The sequence below is a fragment of the Mytilus galloprovincialis genome, chromosome 1 (assembly GCF_965363235.1).
Source record: "Mytilus galloprovincialis chromosome 1, xbMytGall1.hap1.1, whole genome shotgun sequence".
NCBI classification, from domain to species: Eukaryota; Metazoa; Mollusca; class Bivalvia; order Mytilida; family Mytilidae; genus Mytilus; species Mytilus galloprovincialis.
In genome coordinates, this window is record NC_134838.1 from 105,407,895 (window position 1) to 105,435,894 (window position 28,000).

Sequence of the window (28,000 nt, forward strand, 5' to 3'; positions counted from 1 at the left end):
TAGATAAGAGGCGGGATTGAGGACCAATGACCAACGTCTGGACCAATGATTAGGTAAATTAATCCCTTATTTCCAGAAGTTTCCAGATGGTAGACGGGTAGAGCCCTGTGTGATTAATATGTTAGCATAACCACATATTTTTGATACATGTAATAATTAATTAACCGATAATACGGATCAACAGAATAACACATGTACATATTCTTAAATATTCGCTTCCTTTGGGATAGTAGATTAGATCACAACACAAACATTTCCTGCTGTATAATGTGCTTTTAATTTTTCAGATTAGGTCGTGTTTTTGAACTTCCAAACAGATGTTAATTCATGCAAATTACCCAGGAGCCATGCATAAATATTTTTTCATATTGACATAGACAGTTAAAAGATTATTAAAAGATTAACAAAATTATAGAACACAGATATCTTTAAAAATCTCAAATAAAACTAAATAGATAACTTACAAGATGGTTCACCTAGCTTAATATCATAAACAGCCCATATCTTTCTAACATCAGCCAGAAAGAACAAACAGAAGCTTTTTTATACTTTGAATATACCTCAAATGACAGGAAGACCAACTACTTAACAAATTATGTCATAAATTGGTAGGATTGAAAAGCAAGACATCCGCTAATGTTGTGTGATTTTTCAGTGATATGAAATTGTCTTTAAGTGGACAAAAGTAGCAAGCACTTAACACTACTGGCCGTTTGATAAAATATTTTTTGCAATACTCGTTAGATTTGTCAATGTTTCCTATTCAAAATACTTTATACAACAAACCTCTACTGATAATGGCACGACCTTGAAAGACGAAAAATATTTTTATATTTTTTTAATTTTTCTAATGTCATACCATGTTTTAAACATGTCAAGAATACTCAGTTTTACTGAAATTTGGAACCTATTCAATAGTTTTTACGTTCTAAGCTTTATTAGCTTCGATAATTTTACAAGTGACGACCCTTGGATTTTTTTCATTATAAAAAAAAATGTGTGTGTGTGTGTGTTTAATAAGTCCTTCCATTGAGCGAAAAAGAACTGTTTTATAATTTTCTTGCATGTAATACATGCTTCTGCTATCATAAAATAATCCTAGTCCCTACCCCTTGATTAAAAATATCTTGCGCCTTACTGTCTTTGCGCTAACTTTCTACGACAATGGTGCTCTGTGTTTACTTGTTATATTCGTCTACAGAAACGAATAATATATGATTGTTATTAACACCTCTTTCATGCACTGTGGAATTTTTGTTTGTTTGAATAAAGGATAGTCGATTATGAGATCAACAGATCTTACAAAAAATATGCAAATACAATCGTAATGCGTTCTATAGAAGCCGGCCGGTGCTCTCTTGAAATTATTCAAGCATTTTACAAAAAAAAACCTATTTAACCCTCATCATACAGATTGTTTTAGTAATCGTTTATAGTTCTGGTTTTACATAGTGTTTCGTGTACAAGAGTTACATACTAACTAGTTCGAATTGCCCGAAGTACATGTACACTATCGTAGTTTAAAAAAGAATATTTGAACAGAAAAGTTTTGTTACGTCTGATTTACTCGTTATATAGAAAGAATCGGTAGTTTTTTTCAGATATTTGAGCCTCAATTTTTTGAATCTCTGTATGTTTCGCACTGTTATGTATGTTTATCAGAGGCGGTCAGAGCCGGATTTAGGGGGGGGGGGTGAAGACTAACTCATTTATTGGTATATTGCGAAACATGCATGGTCTGTCTATAGAACTAACTACACAATTTGCTCCTTTCGTATGACCTTTTGTCAGAAGTGGAATTGCTAGCCAATGTTTTAGTATGACTAAAATTCACTAGCAGGAAAAAAGAACTATACAAATACGATTACCATTACAATCTGAGTTATTTGAATTGATAGAAATCTCTAGAATGAATCTTACGATTCGTCATCATAGAGAGGCATGTTACAAATTGTTGTTCTGCATGTTGTAGACTTGTAATAAAAAAGAAAGTACAATTATAGACGCACAGATTAACTTACGATATAAACTGACCATGCAATATCAAAACATCGGCACGCACATGCAAAGCTATTCAAAAAAGTTACAATAAAACTGGTGAAGTTAATTTTTTTTTAAATTGAGATTATATGAGGATAAATAGATTAGAGGTCTATATTTTAAGCCGATATTTTAATCATCGTTAGATTGGATAAAGCCATCATGCCATCTCGCAACCTCCTGTGGTCAAAGAGCAAGGGCATTGGAATAGTATAACGACGAGTAACCAAAAGCAGATGTATAGTAAACAATAACACAGACACATTAAGAAGGGGTGTGAAGTCTAAATTCACGACTTAAAATATCTATACCCATGTATTGGTAACATTTAAAGAAAAGAACAAGTTAACCCTTCTTTTTAACCGTTCTTCGCCTTAAGGTTACAATGAGACCTTCATTGTAAAGTAAAAGCTCCACAATAGCACCGGTTTTAGTGAGACTCTTCAGTTTGTAAGGTATAACTCACTCTATGTGAACATCTATGCATTGAAAAACACTCTGCCTTGAAAAACAGTCAAAGGAAAGCCGTATACTGGGCAGTGGTAATTTACGAAATACAATACATTTCAATATATTTTAACTCAGTATGATATATATTTTCAAGGATAGAAGTAAATTAGCACTGGAGATGTTTTACTATCTATACAACACTGACGAGCTGACCATCTATTAAACACAATATTTGAAAGATTACACGATGGACTGAAAACATGCATACATCTTTTGGTGATGTAAATTATAAGGTTACCTTCAAGACATTTTTAGATAAAATTCCTGTTGTATTAACATGCATGCATGTACAATTGTCAAAAATGAATTCAAATGTATGTGTTAAATATACTGTCGAGGAAGTTGGACTCGAAACATGCAATAAATATAAGGCGTAGTAAGTGGCGGATTAAATCAACCCAAATAGCAGGAGCCTATAGTATGAAATTCAAAACAGTGTAGCTGTGGCCATTGATTGACACATTAAAATCATTCATTGACTGGGACAATTTAGGTGAACGTTTGTATGTAACGACCAATGCTCACTATGTACTTTTTAAAGACACTTAAACTATGGGGTCACCAAAGGTTCTCAACACCTAAATAAATTAATTCGAAAAATTAATCAGAAATAACACGATATTTTGATTTATATCAATTATATAAATCAAAACACAAAGGTTATTCCTGATTAATTTGTCGAATTATTTTATAATTAAAGGCGTTAAGAAACCTTTGTTGACCCCACAGTTTAAATGTCTATCGTAGGTACGTCATGAACAGTGGTTGTTACAGACAAACGTTCACGTAAATTGTCCCAGTCAATGGATGATTTTGATGGGTCAATCAATGGCCACAGCTACACTGTTTTGAATTTCATACTATCTACTTGGAGTCTACTACTTGGATATCAGTATCATTGATTTGAAATGCTCCGTGAAAACCAACAGGAATAACAGAAGGAATCAAGCTTGCTCTTTATTATTTTATTTCGGTCAAACAATTTTCTGTAATATCCATAGGAAGGCATATGTAGGTTGCGAATATAGATAAGTTCAACGATCTGCAAAACAAAGTCTGCATATTTACAAACACCTAGCAAGAGGACATTTTAATCAAAAGGGTTCATTCTTCGGACAACCACGTTATAACCACAACTATTTATAAACAAAACACTTAGTATTATACCAGCTTCCTTTTGTTAAGTATTCTCTTAAATAATACGAGAAAGGTTTCCGTCACCAAACCTATAGTAGTAGATTGGACACAATTTACTCCTCCCTTTTCATCGTAGAATAAGTTTATATATAGATATATACGAGTCTAAATTGAAACTACGTTCAAACCTATGATTGCGTTGGATAAAAACCGCAATTTTTATACGTGTGCATGTAAAACAAATTTCGTTGTAGAAGGGTCTAAAAACAGCACAAACAACATTTTCAAAAAGACAAAAAAAAAGTGAAAAAGTATATTTAAACAAAACGCATTTGACTAACAGGTCGAACAACTGATGTTCTTTAACCCTGCTGTCTGCCATTGGCGATTGCCAAATAAAATTGATCACAAGATGTAACAAATGGATCTTAATATAAATTTAATGCTTTAACAGAAAAAAAATAACTTGTGGCCACGATGTTATGCCGATCCAGATTTCAACAATAAATGTCTTTTCAGTGATGTTAGGGATCGAAACGGTATTTGGAAGGCCATCTAAAAAGTACCCTCATTTTTAGATAGACTCTTGAATTTTAAGAGTCAATATAGGATGAACGGATCATATAAACCGGAGGGAAAATATGATACAAGTCCAAACGAAAAAATATAAACGAGTCTAAATTGAAAACTACGTTCAAACCTATGATTGCGTTGGATAAAAACCGCAATTTTTATACATATATATATATACTCATGATATATGATATGTAAGTAGTATATACGGATGCTCTAACACGATTGATATCAAATTTCCATTAATATTATAGGCAAAAATCACTTTAACGATAAGAGCAAGATTGCTCACCCTTCCGGAGCACCGCCGTTTTTTGTCATTCTTTCGTTTTCTATGTTGTGATTTGTGTTCGTTTTTGTCTTTTCTTTGCCATGGCGTTGTCAGGTTTGTTTTCGACTAGTGAGTTTTAATGTCCTTTTGGTATAGCTTTTGCCTGTTTTTCAGCAGGTTGTATATCAAATGAAAAACCTAGGACATTTACCCTGTCACAGTCTTATATAAAGAATAAGTGCGTGCATGCACCATGACTCTGTTATAGCACATGTAATTTTGTTTTCGATTATCCAGTTTGTTTTTGAAGGAAGTTAAAGCAAACATCTATGGTTGTTTATAATTTTTATTAAGTTTACGAATCGTTGGAGTCTTTTTTTTTTTTTTTCCAAGTGAATTGTGAGCTTTACACATATATGCTTAAAACACAATATATGAGGGTACAGCATCATAGATGTAATGAAGACAGGTGTTTATATCGATATTGGAATATTTGAAGATAAATTTTGCTTGAGTTGAAGGGTCCTGCTTAAATACCCACTAATAGCCGAGAACCAAGATCATTCTCGGCAAACGAAAGAACGTTTCACTATGCATTTGTTGCAATGACTTCATTTAATATAGCATAAAAGTCACAAAATATAAAAGACATTTGACGAATCTTCTGGTTTCTTCATAAAAACAAATGCAATGCTCATTAAACGCTCAGTTTACTTTACAGTATTACAACGATATTGCTTACAGGTGTGAATATTTGTACATGCCATTCAACCTATAATAAATAACAAGACATCTCCGACAATGATCGAACACTAAGATTGTATTCGGTATTTCCTTTGCAACGATGTACCCATGATAAACAATTAAGTAAGGTTAATTGTATGGAATTGCATTACAAGAAAAGTAAAATGTCATGTTCTAAAAATGTTCCGACAGCATCGTTTATATGTTGTGTTATGCATTCGTTTTACAGGCGTAGGCAAACATATCTCTTCAATAGTAAATAAAGAATATTATGGCAATGTCAAAGAAATATGATTGTTAATCAAAGAATCTGATGTACAGTTCCGAACACTTGATGATTAAGATAAATGGTCGTGTACATTCTAGTGGGGAGGTAGAAAACATTCAATGGGGTGATTAAAGATGCACCTGGCCTTGAAGTCATAAAACTTTCGAGTCAGTTTTTTTGTACTCATACTCCAAAATCAACCAATCAAAATGCTTGATTTTATGTTTCGAACGAACATGATTTTTGTGCTCCGAGCACTGAGCAAAGATTAATGACTTCAAGGTCTGGCCATACACAATACATTTCAGTTTTACAGGAAAAAGGCAGAACTGATAACAATTTCAAATACATGTATGAATTTCTGTATTTCCTTAATCAGTACATTCTTTCTGAAAAGGCAATCAATAACGTGTGTTTAGAGCTGTTTTCCTTATGCATGTAGTTTAGAGGTTTATAGTTGGCTTGCTTGCTTTGCATGTATAAATCTTTGGATAGAAAGCATCAATAAAAACATGCTAGCTGAAGCCCTGCCTATCTTTTGATTGCACCTGTCAATCTTAATTACAATGCTTAAGCAAACATTTATACAAACAAAGCAAACCTTTAGACTACATGCAATAGAAAAATAGCTTTACAGATCCGTTTGAAAATGTAGATTATCCACTGGGTACAACAGCATACTCTGAACACATCTTAATGAATGCACCTCTTTATATAAATCTAACATTTGTATGTTACTAACCTTCTCAGTAAACATTTTTAGTCCTATGTAAAAATAACAGTATGAGTGTAGCATCTCTATGAACTAAGGTTCGTTCATTTAAAGCTGTGTTCCTACACAAGTGGCACTACCTTCCGCAGGCATAAAAGTTTGTCTAATCGTTTAAAATCAATCATTTGAAATCTGTTATGTAAATTATAAACAAAAAATCTGCTAGAATGGAAAGTTTTCCGGGCGACTAATCTGTCACAATGCAATGTCTCTTTATAGTAAACCTGATATAGTTTTGTCTTTTCGAGATACGATCAAATACACAATCAATTTACTATGTGTTAAACTTGTAATTGTCAATGTTTTAATGTCTATGTATGCAAGGATGAGTATAGAGGTTCTCCGGGCTGTTTCCGATGTCAATATGACAATAAATATCGGTGTAGGAGGAAGAAACTTTTATTTATGTTACAAATGTGAATCATTGCTTTTCTATTTTTAAAACAAAATTTAAATTTTGACCAATGTGTTGTAGTCAGAAAAAACTGCTAACTATGCAACCTGAGGAATGACTAAATAAACAAATACATACGGTTATTGTAAAAAGTATTTCGTTGGATGTGGTTACTATCTCCATGTACCATACCTTCGATTCATTAATATTCTTACACCAAGATGTCATTAAATGTGATTGTATATCCTGCATTTATCATACTTTACCATACAATAAGTACGCTAAATTGGGCTAACGCCCTTGTGGGTGTATCTTGTACATAAACATAAGAGCACCATATTACAGTTCTATAGAGTATTCGTTTGTTCATGATAATAAATTGAACTTTTTAAATGGTGACTTCACCCGAAATGGGCTTACTATTTACCAAAAAACAAAAAAGTAATGGTAATTAAGATTAAACATGAATTTAAAACAAATAAGTAGTGACATAACTTCTACATTGTATCTGTAGTAGAATCAAATATGTCACGTCAGCAATATTTTTCCGGTGCTCGAATTCAGCAAATCAGTGTTTTGAACACAAAAAACCCAATGCGTTTGAATGACAGTTCTTGGTTTCAGGGCTGAATGCAATGTTTATCGGCGTATAAATGCAAAAAAGACATTTCTATAAAGGGCGTATGTCCTCTTTCCCCCCCCCCCCCCCGGAATCCGTCACTGGCGGGTGTCAGAAGTACTCACAGCATGTTACGTTGGTTTGGTAAGCAATACACAACTGATTTTGGTTGATAAAGAATTAAAACCATTCAGCAAGCATTTTAGACTAGATATGTTTCTATGGAAAACATCCAATATACAATAGTGTAAACGGTTGTTGGTGTTTATATAATGAACTGATGGATATTAGTGAAAGAGTAGTTGTCTCCAAGTAAAAACAACAAATAATTACCACTAAATGGTGTCGACAAATACTCAAAATAAATAAGTAGCTGTTAAAAGATATGTATATTTTAGTACACAATCTCTTGTCAGATATTATATACTAGTACTTAAAGAATATCATAATGTTAAAAACAAAGAAACTTATTCATCTAGGTTAAAACAAATGAGCTTAACCGCTTAAATAGGCTTAAAATAAAGGAGCTCATTCAACTACGTGGAAAAAAATGGAGCTTATTCACCTAGGCTAAAACAAAGGAGCTTATTCATCTAAACTAAAATAAACTGGAGCTTATCAACCTAGGCTAGAAACAAAGGAGCTCATTCACCGAGGCTAAAAAACAAAGGAGCTTATTCACCTAGGCTAAAACTAAACCGGAGCTTATTAAACTAGGCTTAAAAAATGGAGCTTATTCACTTAGGCTAATAAAAAACTGAAGCTTATAAATCTAGGATAAAACAAAGGAGCTTATCCACATAGGCTAAACACAAACTGGAGCGTATTAACTTAGGCTAAAACAAATGAGCTTATTCACCAAGGCTAAAAACAAACTGGAGCTTATAAACCTTGGCTAAAACAAAGCAGCTTATTCACCTAGGCTAAAACAAAGGAGCTCATAAACCTTGGCTAAAAACAAAGAAGCTTTTTCACTTAGACTAAAAGCAAAGCAGCTTATTAACTTAGAATAAAACAAAGGCGCTTATTCACTTCGGCTAAAAACAAAGGAGCTTATTCAACTAGACTGAAAGCAAATGTGCTTATTCACTTAGACTTAAAGCATATGAATGAATTCACTTATACTAGAACAAAGAGCTTACCACCTACGCTTAAAACAAATGAGATTAGTCACCTAGACTAAAAGCAAAGGAACTAATTCACTTAGTCTAAAAACAAAAGAGCTTATCACCTTGGCTTATAACAAAGGAGCTTATTCACTTAGACTCAAAGCAAAGAAGCCTTTGCACCTAAACTAAACACAGAGGAGCTTTTTCACCTAGACTAAAAGCAAAGGAACTTATTCACCTAGGCTTAAAACAAACGAGCTTATCACCTAGGCTTAAAACAAAGGAGCCTATTTACCTATACTAGAAACAAAGGAGATTATGAACCTAGGCTCAAACAAAGGAGATTATGAACCTAGGCTCAAACAAAGGAGCTTATTCACTTAGGCTAAAAACAAAGGAGCTTATTCACCTAGACTAAAGGCAAAGGCATTTTATCACCTAGACTAGAAACAAAGGAGCTTATTAACCAAGGCTAAAGGCAAGGGAGCTTATTCAACTAGATTAAAAGCAAAGGAGCTTATTCACTAGGCTTTAAACAAAAGCGCTTATCACCTAGGCTTAAAACAAAGGAGCTTATTTACCTAGACTAGAAACAAAGAAACTTATGAACTAAGGCTAAAATCAAAAGAGTTTATTCACCTAGGCTTAAAACAAAGGAGATTACATTCACCTAGGATTAAAACAAAGGAGATTACATTCACCTAGGCTAGAAACAAAGGAGCCTATAAACATATGCTTAAAACGAAGGAGCTTATTAACCTATGCTTAATATAAAGGAGCATATAAACCTATGCTTAAAACAAAGGAACTTATTCAACTAGACTAAAAGCAAAGGAACTTATTCAACTAGACTAAAAACAAAGGAGCTTATTCACCTAGACTAAAAGCAAAAGAGCTTATTCACTTAGACTTAAAACAAAGGAGCTTTTAAACCTAGGCTAAAAACAAAGGAGCTTATTCACCTAGGCTTAAAACAAAGGAAATTACATTCACCTAGGCTAAAACAATGGAACTTATTCACCAGACGGATTGTAAGTTGGGAAGGATCCTCTTTCAAGCATTGCTAGTAGGTTGCTATGGGTCATCCTTCATTCTTTGTAAAATAATACCAACTGTTTAGAAATATTTGACTGGGAGCTAGCTGCACCACATTTCCAGAATTGCAGCGATTTTGAGTTTAATATGATGTGTATAGACACTTGTCTGTTGTCGAACACAGTATGTTAAATTCCATATATGTGTCTTGTCTTAGTGTATTCGAAAAGTTGAAGTCTCATTGACATTTGCTATGCATTTACAATGCATAAGTTTTCATGTATAGATATAAGAAGATATGGTATGAGTGCCAATGAGACAACTCTCCATCCAAGTCACAATTTATAAAAAATAAACCAGTATAGGTCAAAGTACGTTCTGCAACACGGAGCATTGGCTCACACAGAACAGCAAGCTATATAAAGGGCCCTAAAAATTACTAGTGTATCCATGTATATATGGGTAGATTTAATACCATTTTACTAACCCGCACTGTTTTAAATTGGAATATTTGGTGTAAACCATGGATCTCCTTGGTCTTTTGCTATAACGGGAGCAAATTCTCGGACACTCACCATATACATATATAATGGCTTATAAATTTAAGTAATCAAACATTCTTCATATACATATAGGCCTCAATGAATAAAAAAATCATTACGGATATACATTATATTATATGATAAATAAATTTGATTTCTATTTGTTTTCCCATCTAGTTCTAAATACCAAATAATGTGTTCCACTGAAAATCAGATATGTATTACTCTTCAAAATGATTACTTACAGGAATGGGTAATCTTCATCTGCTAAAAAAAAACCCAGATACAATAAGTTTGGTACTTTCAAGAGATACACGATGGATGTATCTTTCAAGTGCCGATAAAAGACACACGTCTTTAACATGTAAGCAAATACGACTACTCTGAAAGTCTTGCTAAAAGATAAGGTTGTATTCGTAGTGGAAATATGTAAGTCTAAATGTGTTGATGACTGATACGAATTTTGGTATTGATAACTGAAAGGGGGACGACAATGCCATGGCTAAAAATGAAAAAGACAAACAGAAAAACAATAGTACACATGACACAACATAGAAAACTAAAGAATAAACAACACGAACCCCACCAAAAACTAGGGGTGATCTCAGGTGCTCCGGAAGGGTAAGCAGATCCTGCTCCACATGTGGCACCCGTCGTGTTGTTTATGTGATTACAAATCCGGTAAATAGTCTAATTCGGTAGGTCACATTCATGAAAGGGAAGGGGATTGTAGTTACGACGTAAGGAACATATCCGATATCATTTGTGAAACGGTTATTCCATAACGGTCAACCAACCCGTGATGGCGTCCGTAAAATTTACGAATGGATGATTTCACCTTCACCATTTGGAAGTCTTGGTTTACTAGCTCCCTTGTGAGCAGTAATCCTCTATCAAGAAAATCATGATAGGAAATGCAAGCACGGGAATATCGTATCAATTGGGAGATATATACCCCGTATGCAGGTGCTGCTGGAATGTTGCTACTTAGAAATGGAAAGTTCACAATTGGAAAGCTGAAATCATCTCTTTTGTCGTAAAGTTTTGTTTTCAACCGACCCTCATTGTCAATTTCTAGATGTAAGTCAAGATATGAAGCCGACTTAACTGTATCTGTAGTATCCTTTATCTCCAATTCGATGGGATAGATGCGTTCCACATAGTCACCAAATTTTGAATTGTTTAGTGAAAGAACGTCGTCTATATAGCGGAAAGTAGAGTTAAAGGATATAACTAACTTCTTATCTTTCTTCCTAAGAAGTTCCTGCATGAAGTCAGCCTCATAATGATAAAGAAACAAGTCGGCAAGTAGAGGGGCACAGTTTGTTCCCATTGGGATGCCGACAGTCTGTTGAAAAACATGTCCTCCGAACGTTACAAATATGTTGTCAATCAAGAAATCAAGCATCTTGATAATATCGGTTACAGAGAATTTTTTGTTTGAATCAGAGTGATTCTTTACAAAGTATGATTTATCCCTCCCTAAGACAAGATACTTGTATCTACGTTGGCCATTTTTTTTTATGAAGCAAAGTATTACCAACTCTTTCAATTTGTCTTTTAGTTTGGAATGTGGAATACTTGTGTAAAGAGTAGAAAAGTCAAATGTTTTAATACTGTTACAAGATGAAAGAGATTTAGATTGTATGTACTCTAAAAGATCTTTGGAATTTTTAAGTATCCACATCTGATTCACGCCACCTCTAGAATAGGCAGTTTCACAATATCTTTGAAGCCCGTCTTTGATTGCTGATAAAATAGATGTTAATAATTTAGAAAGAGGTTTCGTGGAGCACTTGGAAGACCCAGCAATATACCGTTGTTTGTAAGGACACTTATGTAGTTTAGATATCTAATACAGTGATGGAAGATCCAGTTCTTCATCTTTGGTTGAAATACCAAAGGAACAAAGAACAGACCTATGATTATCCAGGATTTCCTCTTTGGTAAGTGTCGTGAGGGTATATGTTGAGTTTCAAAGTGAGTTGTCTATACCTAATTCGTTTATCAAGCAAGTAATGTAGTGACTTTTACAGACAAAAACAATGTTATTTGGGGCTTTGTTTGCGGGGACAACAACATATTTATCATGGAGGTGTTTAGCAACATTTGGGTCTTTAAAGATTGACGTAGCATGGGCATTGATGGACCCATTCAGTTTCTTGATTCTGATTTGTATTAACGACCTCACTGCCTTAATCCATTCGGATAGAGTGTCTACGTCTTCCTTTTCACGTGTAGCCCATTCCCTGGCATAATCCTCGACTGAGTCCATCAAAATTTTAAAGTTGTATTTCCAATTGATAGATTTAGGCTCACGATATTTCGGACCTTTCGATAACACATTTCGTAGAGAAGTGTTATTAACAATGTTAAGGTCACCGGTATAATAACGTGGCCAGCAGGATTATATATGAATTGGGAACTAGCACAAGTGCAATCAGGAGGTTTAGACTTTAAGTCGTCAATATCGAGATTCTGCAAAACGCGTTTGTAATTGAAAATTTTAGTTGCAATAGGTTTGGTATAGGTATAAGAAATTATTGGTACAGACTGGTCTTTGAAATAAGAAGGTATTTTTGATTGAACTAATTTATAATGAAGGATATTGCCTAGGTTGACGCCATCGAGACCTTTGTTGGCAAAGGAAAGATTTAGAAAAGATCTTTTCTCTTTTTCATCTTTTCCAATGCGAACTGGCTTGAAAAGTCTGTGTCTTGCAATATCCGAAATTATAGCTTGAAGTTTGTATTGGTTTGAATGAGGGTTTGTAACAGTGGATTCCAAACATAAATTGAACAGAGAATGAAGTTTTGAAAGGGGTAATGAATAAAGTTTCGTGCGAATGTGATGAATACCTAACGGCTTTTGTATGAATGACAGCAAGTCATTAATAGAGACATCATGCAGAGAAGGTGATGTATAATGACGATGACCATGACTGCGTCTACGTCGAGGAGTCGAGTTGAAAATATTTATCACATTCACCGAGTTACACGAAGGACTAGATAGAATACCTATACCATCAATTTTGTCATTGCAGCCATACGGTGTTGCAGTTCCCAATTGTCTAATCCAGTAGTCTTCTTTTTGTCTACGGAGAGTCGTTGAAAGATTAGGATTGTTAGAGCTATGGTATATCTTTTCGATAATGCGAACTGTCATAGAAACGATGGAATGGTCGGGCTGATTGAAATGCTGGTATAGAATGTCGTTAGCATTGAGGTTAATGTCTGATCTATGACCGCACATGCGTTTGTTTAGCCTTCCTTTCGTTTCGTAGACGTATACCAATCCGCAAAGGTTGCACTCTAATCCGTAGACGACATTTATCGATTTACAGATCATCGTAACTTCTGGTAAAATATGACTTCTTGGTCAAATTGCTAGTGAACTCAGCATCTGTAATTGAAATAGCACATATTTTGCAGCCTTTGGTCTCACATTTTGAAATGCGACAGTGTTGTACTGTGTCATCAAAAACCAAAATGTCTTTAAGGAGAACTGAACATGGCTGTATATGTGTAATATTGCTATTGTCACTAAGACGATGATCTGAATGAGTCGTGTTTGAGATATTTGTCATGTCTGGTGATGAGGGGACACCTGCCATATCAGACGACACCGTGTCCATGGTGACGTCTGTTTCGGACCTCTTTATACTGGGCGACGTCCGAGCCAGTTTCCTGTTTGATCTTCGTAAGTTCATGCAATTGTAGTTTTGCTACTGGGCGGATGATGTCCTCGGGGACAAAATGTCCACCAGCAGAGACATCAACCCAGTGGTAATAAAAGAGGGACGAAAAATACCAAAGGGACAGTCAAACTCATAAATCTAAAACAAACTGACAACGCCATGGCTAAAAACGAAAAAGACAAACAGAAAAACAATAGTACACATGACACAACATAGAAAACTAAAGAATAAACAACACGAACCCCACCAAAAACTAGGGGTGATCTCAGGTGCTCCGGAAGGGTAAGCAGATCCTGCTCCACATGTGGCACCCGTCGTGTTGCTTATGTGATTACAAATCCGGTAAATAGTCTAATTCGGTAGGTCACATTCATGAAAGGGAAGGGGATTGTAGTTACGACGTAAGGAACATATCCGATATCATTTGTGAAACGGTTATTCCATAACGGTCAACCAACTCGTGATGGCGTCCGTAAAATTTATGAAGGGATGATTTCACCTTCACCATTTGGAACTCTTGGTTTAATAGCTTCCTTGTGAGCAATAACCCTCTATCAAGAAAATCATGATAGAAAATGCAAGCACGGGAATATCGTATCAATTGGGAGATATATACCCCGTATGCAGGTGCTGCTGGAATGTTGCTACTTAGAAATGAAAAGTTCACAATTGGAAAGTTGAAATCATCTCTTTTGTCGTAAAGTTTTGTTTTCAACCGACCCTCATTGTCAATTTCTAGATGTAAGTCAAGATATGGAGCCGACTTAACTGTATCTGTAGTATCCTTTATCTCCAATTCGATGGGATAGATGCGTTCCACATAGTCACCAAATTTTGAATTGTTTAGTGAGAGAACGTCATCTATATAGCGGAAAGTAGAGTTAAAGGATATAACTAACTTCTTATCTTTCTTCCTAAGAAGTTCCTGCATGAAGTCAGCCTCATAACAATAAAGAAACAAGTCGGCAAGTAGAGGGGCACCGTTTGTTCCCATTGGGATGCCGACAGTCTGTTGAAAAACATGTCCTCCGAACGTTACAAATATGTTGTCAATCAAGAAATCAAGCATCTGGATAATATCGGTTTCAGAGAATTTTTTGTTTGAATCAGAGTGATTCTTTACAAATAAGATTTATCCCTCCCTAAGACAAGATACTTGTATCTACGTTGGCCATTCTTTTTTATGAAGCAAAGTAATACCAACTCTTTCAATTTGTCTTTTAGTTTGGAATGTGGAATACTTGTGTAAAGAGTAGAAAGTCAAATGTTTTAATACTGTTACAAGATGAAAGAGAGTTAGATTGTATGTACTCTAAAAGATCTTTGGAATTTTTATGAATAGTGTCTTGCATAACATTAATAGATGCTTATTTACAACCAAATATTGTTATATACCATACGCGTTTCTTGCTTCAATGTTGATTACCAAATAGTGTCCTGTATAGTAATTAGTGATAGTATTTTAAACATGCATATAATCGTACCGTGCCGATCAGACAACTCGAGCAAGCCCGATCAAGTCAAATTACGTGATCGGGAGACTTGTCAGACTCATTCGACAAGAATGTTCGGGATAAAATTGAGAAAGGAAATGGTGAATATGTCAAAGCGACAACCACCCGACCATAGAGCAAACAACAGCCGAAGGCAACCAATGGGTCTTCAATGTAGCGAGAATTCCCGCACCCGTAGGTGTCCTTCAGCTGGCCCCTAAAATATGCATAATAGTACAGTGATAATGGACGTCATACTAAACTCCGAATTATACACAAGAAACTAAAATTTAAAATCATACAAGACTAACAAAGGCCAGAGGCTCCTGACTTGGGACAGGCGCAAAATTGCGGCGGGGTTAAACATGTTTATGAGATCTCAACCCTCCCCCTATACCTCTAGCCAATGTAGAAAAGTAAAAGAATAACAATACGCACATTAAAATTCAGTTCAAGAGAAGTCCGAGTCTGATGTCAAAAGATGTAACAAAAGAAAATAAATAAAATGACAATAATACATAAATAACAACAGACTACTAGCAGTTAACTGACATGCCAGCTCCAGACCTCAATTAAACTGATTGAAAGATTATGTCTTCATCATATGAATATCAGGTACAATCCCTCCCGTTATAGTCTACCTTGCTCGTCATCGATCTGACTTTCTACCCGAGAGTTTTTGACATGTCAAAAAACATTCGAGTAAGGATCGAGAAGCAAGTCACTCGAGAAGAGATCGAGAATACGTCGAGTAGCGGTCGAATTGATAGGGAAAGGATCGTGTAGAGATCGAGTTTGGTCGGAATACAAAAATTTTACCGTTCAGTACTCGATCATTTCGACCTTTGTTCGACTAATGTTCGATCATTTCCAGATCACTGCGACTTGTATATTTATTTTATCCCAGACCAACCCGACCAATACCCGGACCCTTCGAGACCACATTGACCACTCTTCGATCTCTAGTCGGCCATACACGATAACACATGACTGCTACACGATTCATTAAAAGTGTGTGCAGATCTTATTTACTCTCATAACTCTGCTTCCGCAAAAATATATTGGCAACATTATTTTTAACTGTACAAAAATTCCTCCATATAAAATACGTGTCTTTACTTTTGCAAGGAGAGGTAACATTTTAAAAGAGAGGCAAAAGACACCAAAGGAACAATCAAACTCAAAGGTCGAAAACAAACCGACACAGTCATGTAGCGAAAAACGAAAACCAGACGAGAAGAAAACTAAAAACTTAGCAACACGTAACCCAACAAAACCTGGGATGATCTCAGATGTTCCGGAAGGGAAGAAAATCCTGCAATTTCGGCACCGGCGGATTTTTCAAATATTGAAGTAATTGTGCAATAATATTCATTGTTAGACTGTTGATGACTAAGTTATCTTTCAAAGTTGGTGTATAAGAACATCAAGATTATATTTTACCTGTTTTATGTATATAAAAATATTTGTAGCATAAAAAAAGAAGATGTGGTACAATATTTGTAGCATAAAAAAAAAGATGTGGTACAATTGCCAATGAGACAGCTCTTCACAGAACACCAAAGACACAGAATTTCTTAATACCAACTATAGGTCACCTTACAGTATTTTTTTTTCCGTCGAACTTTTTGACGTAATTTCACACAAAAATGAGACGAAAGACAATTTTTTATCATCAAGTTGGTGCGAATTTTTTTCTTATATAGTAACGATACAAACTGTTCAGCGAGCACTCGTTTTGATCATTTGTTTCTAACATACTTTTGAAATTTTGCATAAACTTGACAAACTAAATACTCGCTGAAAATGCATCTACAGCTTGTCGTTCGTCGTTTGTTAGTTCAAACGATGCATTTCTTTGTAACTTTAACAACAAATCAATTATCTTAACGTGTCCTTGCTTGTCATAACTCAAACCATTGTCTAAAATTACTCAAAATTTTAACCCCCTCTTACAAAACGATGCATTTGTTTCTACTTCTGAAACGTGTAACAAACTATAACAAACGGCACACAACGTTTACCAAACTTTGGTAAGAAAGAAATGCACTCTTGATAGATATATGTAAAGTTTTAAACTGTTTCAGAAACGGTATCACTCCAGGGGATTGATATTCTACTTTGATAAAATTTTGGGGAAATATGTGTCATCTTTGCTCTCTTTTTGCAATATTTGTTGGCAAATACATACAGGTTGTTGCCATACAGCAAAAAGAAAATACTGTAATTATATTTAACCATTCAACTACTGGATATCAAATCTATGAAAAATACTGATTACATATACTAATGCACATATATTTTACAAACAGTACGCTTTATTTGTAAGAAAGCAAGGAAATGGGGATGGTAAATTTTATGTATATTGCTATCTAACATAAGTACTAATCCAGTGACAAATCTCATTTTGTGGTGTTATTTCCAAAAAAAGAGCAATACCATTACATATCAGTGTCTACTATGATGAATCTTATAAGCATTGGGTTCCTCTTTGTTGAGTTGGTTCAAGTCTCTTATACTGCCCACACAGTGGTCGTCGTGTCAGCCACTGCCGTACCTAGATTTCTCGGCGCCCGTTGCCGACTACACCATCTTGTTCGTCACTTATGCACTCTACAAGCTCCGTTCCAGCTATTAACCTGTCTTTCTGAGCTCTTACCACATTGCCCCATCTTCGCTAGCCAAGGGTTAAGATCTACTTCCCTCCTAGGAATTGGATCGTAACCCTTGGCTAGCGAAGACGCACCTTGCCCACAAATCCAATTGCTTTATTTCTATGTAGACATTTTAAATGTATGAATTTACACGGACATTCTTTTCAATATAACCAAATAAACGGAGAATGTATCCATGGGACACTGATAATGCCCCAGCTAGCATATATAACATTATAAAGGGTCATGTTGGGACGTGTGCGTACAAACGGACAAGGGTAACACTTAATGCCAACTCCGAAGCGGCAGGAAATAAAACAAATTGGACGTTTTTATACTAAAAATGTGCAAACCCGTCCAATCCTGATTATCCCTACGACCCATATACGTGAGATCGTGAATAGTTGATTTGGTCTAGCTAGTCGAGTAAAGATTGTGTAAAGATCGTGAGTTGATCGGAATTATCGAATAAGTATTCATTTTGTTGTCGGAATGGAGTCGTGATGGAGTCATTTAGGAGTCGCGAATGGTCGAGTTAAGGTCGTGTATAGTCGGATGGCGGTCGGGTAGAAGTCGTATACAGGCCCAATCAAAAATTTGGTTTAGCATGATCGTGGAAATTTGGACAATCGGGATCATCGAGTTGATCTGATCGGCAGTGTGGACCTAGCTTAAAGGACACAAATCGATTTGTGAAACATTTTCACAATGCATTCTTGTTCACAACCCCCGACTATATTCAGCCTCGAGTTCGTCAACACAACATTAAGGGACAGATGATACACAAGTGAGAATAAACAAGAATGCACATGCTGAAATATTTCGCCTTATTTACTAACCATTAATTATATGTTGATAGTCCTAAATACAAAGCTTTACAACAAATAATATATAAACGACCCAAGAAAATGTTGTCAAGGTCAGATAAACCAAAGGAGAATTCATGTACACCATACAATCATTCAATAAACTAAACATAGTTGACCCATTGATTACAGTTTCTAAGTAACAGTCTTAACCTACAAAACTTAACACTGACCGATTAACCATGAAAATTGGGTCAAGGTCAGATGAACAATGCCAGACAGACATGTACACCTTAAAATAAATCTATGCATTAAATGTAGATGACCTATTGCTTATAGTATCTATCAAACAAACGTAACAATGAAAACTTCACATTGACCAATGAACTAGGAAAATGAGGTCAGGGTCAGATCATACCTGCCAGATAGACATATAAACCTTACAATCCTTCCATTAAGCAAATATAGTTGATCTAAAGAAAAACAGACCAAAACACAAACACTTTACACTGAGAAACGAACTGTGAAAATGAAGTCACGGTCAAATAAAACCTGCGAAACCAACATGTACATCATGAAATATTCCTATACACCAAATATAGTTGATCTATTGCATATCATGAGTAGTGGGGAAAAAAAAGACCAAAACTTACTAACTTAACTTTGACCACTGAATCATGAACATGAGGTCAAGGTCAGATGACACCTACCAGTTGGACATGTACCCCTTACAATCATTCTATATACCAAATATAGTAGATATATTGCTTATAGTATCTGATATATGGACTTGAAGGAAACCTTTGACTAACCGACCTGGAGATACACCCGTATTATCAGTAACCCTTTTAAAAAATGTACATTATTCAAAAGCAAATTGGGACAAAATCAACAGTGCTCTTGAAAACTTCGGAAAATCCACCAAGAACAAGTACAACACAGGAAACAAAGTATTTTACCATTTGATTAGGGACTCTCCGTTTTGAATTTTCTTCGGAGTTCACTGAGTATGTTTGTGACTAGTTTTACTTTTAAGTAATGGAGACATTCACATAAAAATAACTTGAAGAACGCATATCATCCAGAAACATTAAGACATAAACGTACAGGACAGAACGAATAATTTACAAATAAAGAGGAAAACTCGTCTATAAAAATAAACTTTAAGGAAGAAGAAATTATCAAACGATGGAGATTAATTTCATTACCGCTGATTGCATACGATGTTACGATGATATACATTGTAAATTAACTGATCTTTACTGTTTAGTATTTAAAAGCTGAAACGAAAGGTACACTCATAGATCAGACATGTAAATGACCTTGGGACGGTTTATCAACATTTCATTAGTTTGATCATTCAACTTGTAACACACCTCAGGTATAATAAACAGCAGTTTCCAAAACCTCTTACTGTAGACAATCAAAGGCAACTAGTATACCTCTGTTCAAAAGTCATACATCGATTGAAAGAAAACAAATCAAATCAGCAGGTTACAAACTAACCCGAGGGAAACAAATCAACTATAAGAGGGAAAAAAAACCCTATAAACATCAGAAACACTGAAGTGCAAAAAATATGAAAGGACAATGTAACATATATATAAACGAACTTTGATGTGTTTGAGGTTTTGAAATTGCCATTTAATAAGGGACTTTCCTTTTTGGATTTTCATTGGAGTTGGTTAACAATTGCCATATTCTTAACTTGGTACAGGTCATTTTAAGGGGGAAAATGGTGGTTTGAACCGGGTTTTGTGTTAGCTAAACCACGCGTTTTATGGCAATGTTAAATATACCGCTAAAATGACATCATTATATGACGGGAATACAGAACAAATAAATGCAAGAACACTCAGGACAGAGAAATATATAAATAAATATCATAATAATACATTTCGAAATGTCAACCACAGAATAACAACGAATTACTAAAATCAATTTAGGACAGTACACGAAAACAGCATAATAGAATTACAAACCGTGTGTCACACCAATCTATCAACGCCACAAAAAGTGACGTCATAGGTAAATTTCTAACATTTGGATATAAATCGAAATTAGGTTTTTAATTATGATATTTGATGTATTCAACACTTTCAAACATCTCTAAGTATAGACAAAAGGAAGACTACTGGATAAACAAACTGTGAACTGCGAAACACTATGGTTACAATGTCAAAATTGACGATAAATACATGTATACTCTAATAAGTCCAAAACTGCAGCTCGAGGAATGGGTAGAGGCAAGCATGATCGTCGTCTGTGTATATACCTCCTGTATCTATTGATGGATAAAGGCAACAGTAGTATAGCGCTGTTCAGAACTGCGAAATAATCAATCGATTACATGATGATTCTATTTATGCAGAAGCCGTTATGTATAGACCCTGACACTTCATTCTTTGTAAAATTAGGTCTCCGAATCCCAGTTACAAATCACCATTCTAACCAACAAACATTTCCATTTACAGACTATTCGGACCGGTTGGCATTGGAAAAACTTTGACGGAGAAACGACTCTATCAGATATTTGCATGCCAACAGCTTGTCAAGGGTTTTGAAACCACCAATACAAAAACTAATCAAAAACCGTTCAATTCCTACCATCTCTTATACATCTACCACATATATTTGGACTACAATTTTCATCTTCAAACACCTGTTGCGAGAAATACTAGTATTGACTAATTCAAGACTTAACCATCTGATCCATCTTCTAATATTAAAAAAAGAGGGACGAAAAATATCAGAGGGATAGTCAAACTCATAGATTGAAAATATACTGAAATTAGCATGTGACTTGAACATTGTCAACAACACTTCTCTGAGGGAGCCCACATCCATAAAATTGGAAAAAAGTAATGGATTCAGTCGATGATCATTCCAGATAATGGTAAAAAACGCAAAATAAGAACACGTGGTTACCCTTCTCAAAAGGTCTAAGGCACCTGGGTTGTTGATACAAACCAAAATCTAAAAACCGTGGGTCTATGACCTTATGCTTTATCTATCTTCAGTGACCAAAATGTTGCTAAGCAGCAGTCCTATCTCTCCATGACCAGATGTTGTTGTCCTTGCAGAAAAAAAATCATATCAATATCGTTTTAGTTTGTTAATCACATTACATAAACTGCGTCTATAAAAGCAACAGTAGTATACCACTGTTCGAAATTCATAAATTGATTGAGATCAAAACAAATCCGGTTTACAAACCAAAACCGAGGGAAACACATCAAATGCAAGAGAAGAGCCACGACACAACAGAAACACAACACTAAAGTGTAACACACAGAACTATAGTATAACAATGGCCATTTTCCTGACTTAGTACAGGACATTTTAAGAAAAAAATGTGGATTGAACCTGGTTTTGTGGCCAGTCAAACCTCCCGCTTTTATTGTAATGTTGAATATAACTTTTAAATGACAACTTAACATGACAGAACTACAATACAAATAAATGGAAGAACATTCAGGACAGAGAAATACACACAATTAAAACAATACAATAGAACATTACGACATACTAATAGTAACGAACTATAAGATAACAATTGCAATTTTCCTAAGTTAGTACAGGACATTTTAAGACAATATGGTTGGTTGAACCTGATTTTGTGCTAGCCAAACCTCCCGCTTTTATGGCAATGTTAAATATAACACTTAAATGACAACACTACACGACAGGACTACAAAAAAAAATCGGAGAACATATAGGACAGAGATAACACAAATAACAAAGGTTATCAGCTTTATAATTCAATACGCCAGACGCGGCGCGTTTCGTCTACACAAGACTTATCAGTGACGCCCAGATAAAAAAAAAGTTCGAAAGCCAAAACATGTACAAAGTCGAAGAGCATTGAGGATCAAAAGTTCCAAAAAGTTATGTATAATACGTCTAAGGTTTTCTACCTGGGATAAGATCATCCTTAGTATTTAGAATAATTCATACTTTTGCAAACAGTAAATTTATAAAAAATAACTATATACTAGATATACATGATAACACCGAAGTGGTGACTAACTACAGAATGAAAATGAATACATAAAACAACATAAACCAGCACATAAAAAGTCACAGCCGAGTTGGCCGAAGAGATCGACGCACACAGTGACGTCACATTTGAGTTTCTAAAAATGTCCCCCCCCAAAAAAAAAGGATTTCCGTATTGACCTCTTATTTTGAAAACTCATCACATACTTCTACAACATCCACCAAAGAGGAAACCCTGAAAAGGTCTGTTCTGTGCCTCTTTGGAATTTTAACCAAAAGAGAAACAGCTTCCCTCACCGTATTGGAAACCAAAATTACACAGCAGAGATGAACTGGTGTGTATACCATATGCTCTACGAAAACATTTTCCAAACTGTTAACATCTATTTTAACAAACAAAACAGGGCCTCATAGTAACTGTCACATAAACTAACTATACTCTATGGTGGTGTGAACTAAATTTGGATCAAAATATGTGGAGTAAATTAAATATAAGTCACTTTCCTCATACAATAGTATTTGGACAGCTTCGAATTCTGTACCCTTTACCAATTATAAACTTAAAGAAAAAACAAAAGACTTAGATCAACTCTGTTGCATTACCCTGAATGGTAAACGTCGATTCAAAAGTATAGTTTAGGATTGAATCAAACGTCGTAACAAAAAACACACTGATTCAAACGAATTATTTTTTGGGAATTAGCATTCCTATGGGAACCAACTGTACTACTCTAGTAGTAAACTTGGTAATTGGTCCTTTATTCAATAGAGCCAAAATGAGTACGGACACGAAAGAAGCTTTCTTTATCATTTAATACTTTTCATATCATTTCGGCGACTATGTTGAACTCATCAATCCCATAGAACTTAAATTAAAGGATACACCAAGTACAGATAAGTCTGCTTAATATATCTTCACTTAATACAAGAAATTAACAATAAGAGTTAGTTAAGAACTAGACTTTATGACAAGGAATTTGATCTTTCAAATTGTGAACTTTACATCTATATTTTCTCCAGTTTATATGATACTAGACTAGTTTTCCAGAGCTAGCGTTTCCTATCACGATTTCCGTGAAAGAGGGTTTATGCTTACAAAGAACTATGAGTATATGTGTTCCTTTTGGTTAAGAGTCATCACTTCGAATGATTTGTGAATGCCACCATGATTTGGTCTACAGTTATGATCATCTGTGTCATGTATGAACAATGATCTAGCCCAAATGCCGTAGCCATAACCTGTATTCTTTTATCGCTTACAACATAAATGAAAGCAACATATCAATCAATTTGCCTTGCAATGAAAAATATGAAAGTTGTCGCTAGTGGAACAGGATCTGGTCACCCTTCTGGACCACATAATAACCCCAAGGCTTTTGTTAGGGTTGGTGTTCATCAACCATAGTTTTCAGTGTCGTGTTTTGTAATTTAATGTCTTATTTCTTTCGTTTGTTTTGCAATGGTATTGTCCTATTTTTCTGAAGAATATTGTCACCATGGTATATTCTACCTTTTGGACAAAAACTTTTTCATACATCTTTTCATTATTCGATTATCTTAATGATCTTACTGTTTTATGTCCTGTCCTTGAAATGAAAAAAAAACCAACATGTTTTTTACATCCAAAATGAACATGTTTCCAAATTCAAATGCCTGTAGTTTTTGTGCTGACATGAATTGTCATTGATATGGTTATATTTATAAATTTACTGTTAACAAATTTTTGAATTTTTTGAAATACTAAGGCTTTTCTACCTCAGGCATAGATTACCTTAGCTGTATTTGGCAAAACTTTTAGGAATGTTGGTTTTCAATGCTCTTCAACTTCGTACTTTATTTGGTTTTTATCAGCTCTCGTGTATATAAGTTTAGGTTTTTTTTGGGGTTTTTTTTAAAATATATTCACCTCAAGCATCACTGAAGATACACTTATTGTTATAATGCCATCTGGTGCTGTTAAATTGGTACAATTAATGTTATTACTAATGACTATCTGTTTGTCTGCATTCAATCATAAATCTTTCCTGACAAAAAGCTGATATACAAATCCTAGCTAGCAATTTTGTTAGAAAAATAAAACCCCTATTAACATGTATATGGTCATTTTTATAAATTTGACTTACTTGACTTAATCCACTTCGTCCCAAGGACACTACAGTTTATCTTCATTTCTTTCTGTCCATGGCTGCTCTTTTTGTTTCTTTCTAGGTTTTCCTAATTGTGCTCAGCTCGATTGTTAGTCCCCTGCGCCAGGTGGGTTTTGGCCTCCCCCTTTTTCGATGTCCTTGGGAGTTCCATTCTAGGGTTTGCTTGGTGATGTTTGTCTTTTTTAGGGTATTTCCGATCCACCTCCACTTTCTTTTTCTTATTATCTGTGTTGTTGGCTGTTGTTTGGTTCTTTTCCATAACTCTTTGTTTGATATTTTGTTTGGCCATCTGATGTTGAGTATGTTTCTCAAACATTCATTTATTGACAAAAGTTTGAATATATAGAACTGTTTCTCTTCAGGTTTCTGATCCGTATAAGAGTACAAATTTGACATTGGTGGTAAATATCATTAACTGTGTGCTAGCTCTTTAAGCAGTACTCCTCCAAGCAGGCTTAAGCATTAAAAATACCTGCTGTGCTTTCTTTTTTCTTGCCGATATGTCTTCGAATGTGGCTCCTGGTGTACTGACAATACTTCCAAGGTAAGTGAATTGTTGTACATCTTCAACTGTAGTCGTCGGTTTTAAGAAAATCTTTCTGGTTTGTATTTAGCCTCATTGATTTAGGTTTCTGTGTGTTGATGTATGTGCCTGTTTGTTTTGCTAATGTTTCAAGACTTTTGATCTGATGTTGTAAATCTTGGAAGCGATGGGATAGTATACAAATGTCATCAGCAAATTCTATGTTTTCAAGACGTGGTGTTTGTCTATCCAATGCCTTTCGAATCTTTGTAGGCTGATTTACCAACCCAGTCAACTACTATAAGGACAAGGAGCGGAGAGATAAGACAACCTCGACGTATCCCAGTTGTAACTGGGAATGGCTCGGTCATAGTTCCACAGTGTATAACTTGACAGGAAAATAGGTCGTATAGCAGTTTTATCATTTTGATGATCTTTTGTGGAATTCCATAGCGTCCCAGAATGTTCCAGTGAACCTGATTATCAATGTTATCGAAAGCTCTCTCGAAATCCACAAAATGTAGGTAAACTGTTGTCTGCCATTCCATTTGGGTGTTCATTCTGCTAAGGATGGTGCTACAGAGCATTTTTCTCGGTATAGACAATAAAAAGATACCTCTCTTTTATAAATTTACTGTTTGCAAAAGTATGAATTATTTGAAATACTAAGGATTTTCTTGTACCATGCATAAATAACCTTAGCCAGATTTGGCATATTTTTTTTGAATTTTGGGTCATCATTCCTTTTCAACTTTGTATGTGTTTGGTTTTCTATTTTGATCTGATTGTCACTGATGAGTATTATATAGACGAAACGTGCGTCTGGTGTATTGTTTATAAGCCTGGTACCTTTGATAACTATTTCCAACACTAGGTCGATGCCACTGCTGGTGGATGTTTCGTCCACGAAGGTATCAACAGCCGAGTAGTCGGCATTTCAGTGTTGACATGCATATCAAATATATGGCCATTTTTATAAATTAATTGTTTGAAAAAGTATGATTTATCTTGAAATAGTAAGGATTTTTTTTTTATCCCAGGCATAGATAATCTTAGCCGTATTGTGGCATAACTTTTTGGAATTTTGGGTCATCATTGCTCTTCAACTTTGAAAGTGTTTAGTTTTCCTAACTATTTTGATCTGAGTGTCACTGATGAGTCTTAGGTAGGCGAAACGCACGTTTGGTACCTTTGATTACTTTTAAGCATAAATAAACAAATAGCAGAGCCTGTAATTTGATCATCAATAGATAAAATAGATGGTGTAAAAAGGCTATTCTTAAAACTTTGTGAATTTTCTGTTATATATGTTCTTCAACTAAGTATTTGATTTGGCCTTCTAATTGTTTTGACTTTTACATTAATAATGAGTTTTATGAAAAACAACTCTGGTGTTTGAAATTATAAGCCAAGTATATTTGATTGGTTAAAAAACCTTCCATTGGTTTAAAGGCAACTGTATATAAGTGATCTCTCATCCAGATATAGAGAAATGGAAAAGTCTGTGTATTGCAGATGAATCAGCCAAGAAAATCTGTATGATCAAAAGATAAATAGGATATGTAATGTTAAACCTCTTAAAATTTTACTAAAATCCATTCCTTGGTGTAGACAAATATTCAATTAAAAATGAATAAAGAAATGACAAAATTCAATTATTACTATAGGAAAGATGACACATGTACATTCCCTTTCCACTTTACTCTTATCACTAATGGTGGTGTAACTATGTTCCTAAAATTCCAGTGTTACTTTTACACTGTATTTAAGTATAATGAATGACTATCAGTTTCAGCTGATGTAAGTCTGGAAATAAATGGCTTATACCTATTTCTTCCTAAATGTCTCAAATGGTGAAATTCTGATAAAATCCTTGATGAGTAAAACATGAACGGCCTTAAAATACAAGAGTGCACACGCTGAAATGTCTCGCCTTCTATACTAATCATTGATATTATGTTGATAGTCCTAAGTATAAAGCTTAGTTTTATTACAACTGTCTCATAAACTTAACATTAACCAAGATAACTAAACAAAGACCAATGAACCTTGAAAATGAGGTCAAGGTCAGATGAACCATGCCAGGCAGACATGTACAGCTAACAATGCTTCTATACAACATATATAGTTGACCCATTACTTATAGTTTAAGAAAAATAGACCAAAACACAAAAACTTAACACTGTGCAATGAACCGTGAAAATGAGGTCACGGTCAAATAAAACCTGCGCGACTGACATAAAGATCATAAAATATTTCCATACACCAACTATAGTTGACCTATGGCATACAGTATTAGATAAAAAGACCAAAACTCAAAAACTTAACTTTGACCGCTGAACCATGAAAATGAGGTCAAGGTCACATGACATCTGCCTGCTAGACATGTACACCTTACCATCATTCCATACAACAAATATAGTATACCTATTGCATATAGTATGAGAAAAACAGACCAAAACACAAAAATTTAACTATAACCACTGAACCATGAAAATGAGGTCAAGGTCAGATGACACCTGCCAGTTGGACATGTACACCTTACAGTCCTTCCATACACCGAATATACTAGCCCTATTGCTTATAGTATCTGAGATATGGACTTGACCACCAAAACTTAACCTTGATCACTGATCCATGAAATGAGGTCGAGGTCAAGTGAAAACT